Source organism: Callospermophilus lateralis, chromosome 7 (genome assembly GCF_048772815.1).
Source record: "Callospermophilus lateralis isolate mCalLat2 chromosome 7, mCalLat2.hap1, whole genome shotgun sequence".
Classification (NCBI taxonomy): domain Eukaryota; kingdom Metazoa; phylum Chordata; class Mammalia; order Rodentia; family Sciuridae; genus Callospermophilus; species Callospermophilus lateralis.
The window spans coordinates 121,213,095-121,219,703 of NC_135311.1; positions in this window are offsets into that span (position 1 = coordinate 121,213,095).

Here is a 6,609-nt window from a genome sequence, read left to right on the forward strand (position 1 = left end):
GTCCCCTCCTGGGCTCACCTATAGCCGCGCAGCCCGGGCACGGCTCCAGCCAATCAGCTAGCGCAAGGTCGGGCCCGGAACTCTGCAGGGGGCAAGGGCAGCCCAGAGAGGCCGCCTCGGGCCCCCTGGGCCTGTACCAAGGTCTGCGACGGAGGGGTGAGGGAGCTGCCCGGGGACCGTACCATCAGTCCCGGGGGAGGAAAGCAGCTCGGTAAAGTGCACAGTCCCATTTCTTCGATGGGAGCGCGCTTGGAGAGCAGAGGCCAACTTTCTAATTTTACAAAGAATAAAGAAAGGCCCATAGAAGAAAAGTGACTTGTACAAGGTCACTCAGCTAATGAATAGGCTGATCCTGGATTAGAAGGAGGGAAAAAAATGACAAGAAAAAGAAAGTAAACTAATATTTCTCAAGGGACTTCTGTGGGCCAAGAACTGTGCAAGAGCTTCGCAAAGCCCCGCCCTTGGTAGGCAAGCCTTTATCACTGAACTACCCTCCCCCCACCCCACCCCTGCCTTCTTTTAATTTTGTTTGGAGCTGAGAGTTTCCGTAAATTGCTCTGGGCATGCAATTGTCCTTGAATATGCAATCCTCCTGCCTCAGCCTCCCAAGTAGCTGGGGTTAAAAGTATACCCACCCAAGTAGCGGGGATTACAGACATGCGCCATCCATCCATGGTAATTGTACAGATTTTTTTTTTTTTAATTGCCTACTATGCACAAGAAGCACTGTAACAAAGTGGCAGAACCCAGCCTTTCTAATTCCAAAGCTTGCCCACCCTGATACAATAACTCCAGATGACTGAGGAGTCTTAAAAAAAGATATTTGAAGCTGAGCTGGTGGTGCACGCCTATAAATACAGCAACTAGGGAGATTGAGGCAGGAGGATTGCAAGTTAGATGTCAACTTCAGCAACTTAGTGAGATCCTATCTCAAAATAAAAAATGGCTAGGGATATGGTTCAGTAGTTACAGGGCCCTGGATTCAATCTCTGACATACACACAAAAGGGGGGGAAAGTTGATCATCTTTATTAAGAAAGCAGGTTTTTCGGCTTTGATGCTATTGACATTTGGAGCTGGATAATAATAATTAGTATTTTTTAATGGATCACCTGTAAGACTGATGAGTTGGGACTCTTAGAGGAGATATCAAAGAACAGCGATGGGATGCAAGTTCCTGGGTAAATTACAGAACTGAGACAATAAAACATTAGGGAGTAGGGTCTGCAGGGACTGTCAAGGCACTGGAATTGCCAGGAATAAGAGGAATTCTAGAGATAACTGGGGTCTGAGATCAGAAGGGGACAACAGAAGCTATTGGGGGACTTCAGAAAGCAAGGGTCGTTGAAGGTGGGGACAGAGTCAGGTCATACGCTTGGCTTTTACCTAGATAATTCTTTATTTCAAGGGCTGTCCTATGCATGGTAGATACTTATCAGCATGCTGACCTCCAACCATCCGATGCCAATGGCACCCCACACATACTTTGACAATCCAAATTGTCTCCAGACATTGCCAAATATCTGGGGAGGGGGAAAACAAGATGGGGTGTAAAATCACCCCACTAGATCCTAGATTGATCTAGTCATTAACAGCTCACTACTGAAAACTGAAAGACCAAAAAGCACTGTGCTGAGCTATTAAATTAACAGCTACCATAGCCTTAATATGTGCTAAACATTGTACTAAGTTACTTATTTGGTTCTGCTCTAATAAGATAGACATTCATGCCTCTTTATTTATTTATTTTTAATTTGTTTTTGTAGTTGCAGATGCACAGCACACTTTTATTATTTTGTTTATTTCTATACCATGCCAAGGATCAAACCCAGTGCCTCACATATGCTAGACAAGCACTCTGCCACTGAGCTACAGCCCCAGCCCCTCTTTATTTATTTTTATTTTTACTTTTTTTTTTTTTTTTTTTGCAGTCCTGGGGATTGAAACTTAGGGTCCTCTACCAGTGACCTCCATCTCCAGACTTATTTATTTTTTTGAGACAGTGTCTCACTAAATTGCCCAGGCAAGCCTTGAACTTGCAATCCTCCTGCTTCAGCCTCCAGAGTAGTGGGCATTATAGAAGTATACCTCCACACCTGACTTTTGCCTCCTTTTTTTTTAGCGAGAGGGAGAGGGAGAGAGAGAGAGAGAGAGAGAGAGAGAGAAAATTTTAATTTTTTTTTTTTTTTTTTTTAGTTATTGGCGTACACAACATTTTTGTTTGTATGTGGTGCTGAGGATCGAACCCAGGCCGCACGCATGCCAGGCGAGCGCGCCACCACTTTTGCCTCTTTAAATAGTGCTTGGGGACTTGTGCTGGGAACTGCATGTGGGCCTTTAGTTATAAGGTAACAGAAAATCTAAGACCCATTGGTTTTTTTCATAGACATAGCAATTGGCCTGAAATAAACCCTGTTTCCCATTCTGTCACCGCTTCCCAGCTGGCCTTGAACGGCTTTACTTAACCTTTCTAGGCCTGCATTTCCCTCTTTTCAAAACAGGGAGGAGAAGGAAACAAAGTTCAAGGACTCTATGGCTGTACACAGTATCCAAAAGAGGAGGGGTGGGATCCTTTGAGCTCATGGGTGTGGCAGCATTTTATTTTATTTTTTTTTTTATTGGTTATTCAAAACATTACAAAGATTGCAGAATCACATCGGTAACCCATCCACATTTTTAAATAATACCATAATAGTAATTGTTGTATTCTGCTACCTTTCCTATCCTCAGGTGTGGCAGCATTTTATAAAACACAGAAGGGATATCATAACCTCAGATGCCTACAGCAGTCAAGCAGGTGATATAAGTGAAGGAGTTTATGTTATTATGATTCATGTTCTTTGCATATTTTAAAAATTGGATTTTTCGGGCTGGGGTTGTGGCTCAGTGGTAGAGTGCTCGCCTAACATGTGTGAGGCACTGGGTTCAATCCTCAGCACCACATAAAAAAATAAATAAACAAAATAAAGGTATTGTGTCCATCTACAACTAAAAAAAAATTTTTTTAAAAAATTGGATTTTTCACTTTCATGCAGCCAAGTATGGTGGTGCATTCCTGTAATCCCAGTGATTTAGGAGACCAAGACAGGAGGATCACAAATTTGAGGTCAGCATGGGCAACTTAACAAGACTCTGTCTCAAAATAAAAAATTTTAAAAGCTGGGCATGTAGCTCAGTGGTCAAGCAGAGGGGTTCAGTCCTTTGTCTCACACACACACACACACACACACACACGCACGCACACAGTAAAAAGAAGAGAGAGAAATATTTATTTTTCTTCTATCTTCCCATCTTTCATCAAACACACTGCCATGTTCAGATATCTTTCTTTAAAAAAATTTTAGTTATAGATGGATACAATATCTTTATTTTGTTTATTTATTTTTATGTGGTGCTGAGGATCAAACCCAGCACCTCACATATGAGGGGCAAACACTCTGCCACTGAGCCATAACCCCAGCCCATGTTCAGGTATCTTTAATTTTCTTCCTTCTTCATGGAAATGCAGTTCATTTTCTCCCTTATAGTAAGGATAACAGTGCAAGATTGATGATAAATAGTTACTAACACTCTGTTTCACTGTTTGAATGAGGCTCTGTCAAAGGGAGAGTCCATGACTCACCTGAATGGGGATAGCCACTACTCCACCCCATGAGGACCAGTAAGTCCAGTGTAGCCAAGTCTTCCATTTTTCAAGAGAAGGCAGAATCTACACTTTTATACAAATATTTCCCTAGTTGTATAAGTTGGTTAACCCAGTCTTTCTTTCTTTTTTTTTTTAAAGAGAGAGAGAGAGAGAATTTTTTAATATTTATTTATTTTTTTAGGTTTTTTGGCGGACACAACATCTTTGTTTGTATGTGGTGCTGAGGATGGAACCCGGGCCACACGCATGCCAGGCGAGCGTGCTACCGCTTGAGCCACATCCCCAGCACCCCCAGTCTTTCTTTAAGATAGCAGTAAGCACCATCCTTTTATTTTTATTCATTTATTTTTTTTTTAGGGGATCTTTTTATTTGTTGGTTGGTTGGTGCAGGGGATTGAGCCCAGGGCTTCCTGCATGCCAGATAAGCCTACTACCACTGAGCTACAGCCCCATCCCCAAGAAACTTTCTTTTAAAATGTAAGTCAAGCTGGGCATGTGGTGGTAGCAACTACCTGTAATCCCAGCAACTCAGAGGCTGAGGCAGGAGGATCACAAGTTCAAAGCCAGCCTCAGCAAATTAGCAAGACCCTGTCTCAATAAGTTGATATAGCTCAGTTGGTAGAGTGCTTGCCTTGCATACATAAGGCCCTGGGTTCAATCTCCAGTACCACAGAATAAATGAATAAAATAAAAATAAAAAGGGCTGGGGATGTAGATCAGTCATAAAGTACCCTTGGGTTCAATTTTCATTACTAAAAAATAAAAGTAAATTAAAATGAAAATCAAGGGGCTGGGATTGTGGCTCAGTGGTAGAGTACTTGCCTAGCATGCGTGAGGCACTGGGTTCTATCCCAGCACCACATAAAAATAAACAAAGATTTGTGTCCATCTACAACTAAAAAAAATTTTTTTTTTTTAATGTAAATCGGGCTGGGGATGTGGCTCAAGTGGTAATGTACTCATGCGCTCACCTGGCATGCGCGGGGTGCTGGGTTCGATCCTCAGCACCACATAAAATAAAATAAAGATGTTGTGTCCACTGAAAACTGAAAAATAAATATAAAAAAAATGTAAATCAAGAACCAAGCATAGGGCTAGAGATGTGGCTCAAGCGGTAGCGTGCTTGCCTGGCATGCGTGCCGCCCAGGTTCGATCCTCAGCACCACATACAAAGATGTTGTGTCCGCTGAAAACTAAAAAATAAATATTAAAAAAATTCTCTCTCTCTCTCTCTCTCTCTCTCTCTCTCTCTCTCTCTCTCTCAAAAAAAAAAAAAAAAAGAAAGAACCAAGCATAGTGGTGCAGCTACTCCAGAGGTTAAGTGTTCAAAGCCAGTCTCAGCAAATGGCAGGCACTAACCAACTCAGTGAGACTCTGTCTCTGAATAAAAGACAAAGTAGGGCTGGAAGTAGGGCTGGGATGTGGCTCAGTGTTCAATCTCTGGTACCAACAACAACAACAACAACAACAAAAAACAAAACCCAGGACCCTGTCTCAAAATAAAGAATAAAAAGGACTGTGGATGTAGCTCAGTGGTAGAGCACCCTTGGCTTCAGTCCCCCATGTAGAAAAAAAAAAATAAAAATAAAAAGATCATGTCAGGGATTCACAAAAATCCCTGTTAAGTCTCCTCAAAATAATCTCTGCAAGGTACACAGGTCCCCAGCCCCATAGGATCTACACCCTCTCGGGCCAGCATTACCTCCCAAAGCCAGCTAGGCTCCTGCCTCACCTTCATTTTATGTGGTTCATTCTTCACCTTCAAAGCTTTGTTTAAGTCACTTTCTTCCACTAGGGTTACAGTAGTAGAGCATTTGCCTAGCATGTGCAAGGGTGTGGGTTTGCTCCCTAGCACCCAAAACAACAACAATAAGAAAAGTTGCCTTCTCAGCGAGGCCTTTCCTGACAACCTTTAATATTGCAAACCTCCCCAAAATATAACATTCCTAACTCCCCTTACCCTGCCCTCATTTTGCCTTAGCACTCATCATCTACAGCATTCTATATAATTTTACTTCTTTGTGATGTTTATTGCATGTTTTCCCTTGCTAGAATGTAAATGTCATGAAATAGAGGTTTGTGTGTGTATTGCCTACTGCATAGCCTATGAGCCTCAAACAGTGCCTGGCACACAGTAGAGGTTCAATAAATATTTGTTAAATGATTGAATTTAAAAAAATCAATATTTTAAAACACCCTTTGCTGGAAACGGTGTCAGTCACCTGTAATCCCAGTAACATTGGAGGCTGAGACAGGAGAATCACAAGTCAAAGTCCAGCCTGGGTAACTCAGTGAGACACTATCTCAAAATGAAGTTTACAAAAGGGCTGGGGATATAGCTCAGTGGCAAAGTACTTGCTTAGAATGTATGGAGCCCTGGGCTGGGGTTGTGTCTCAGTGGTAGAGCGCGTGCCTAGCACGTGCGGGACCTTGTGTTCAATCCTCAGCACCACATATAAATCAACAAAATAAAGGTTTGTGTCCAACTACAACTAATAAAAAAATATTTAAAAAAAGTATGTGTGTGGGCTGGGGATGTGGCTCAAGCAGTAGCGCGCTCACCTGGCATGAGTGCAGCCCGGGTTCGATCCTCAGCACCACATACAAACAAAGATGTTGTGTCCCCCGAAAACTGAAAAAAAATGAGTAAATGTTAAGATTCTCTCTCTAAAAAAAATCTTTAAAAACAACAACAACAACAACAACAAAAAAGTATGTGTGGAGCACTGAGTTCAATTCCACAATCCCGATAATGCGCGCGCACACACACACACACACACACACACACAGATCCTGAAGGTGAAATAACTCTTAAATAAGTAGCTATAAGAAAAAAATGCTATTGCTCTTAATATAAAGCAGAGGAAGGTCATATGGCATGCCCAGTCCCTAGGAGGTTCTCCTCCTTTGGGGAGAGGGTGAGGAACGCTGTCCCATTTGAAGAGGTTTGTAGAGGCCCATATA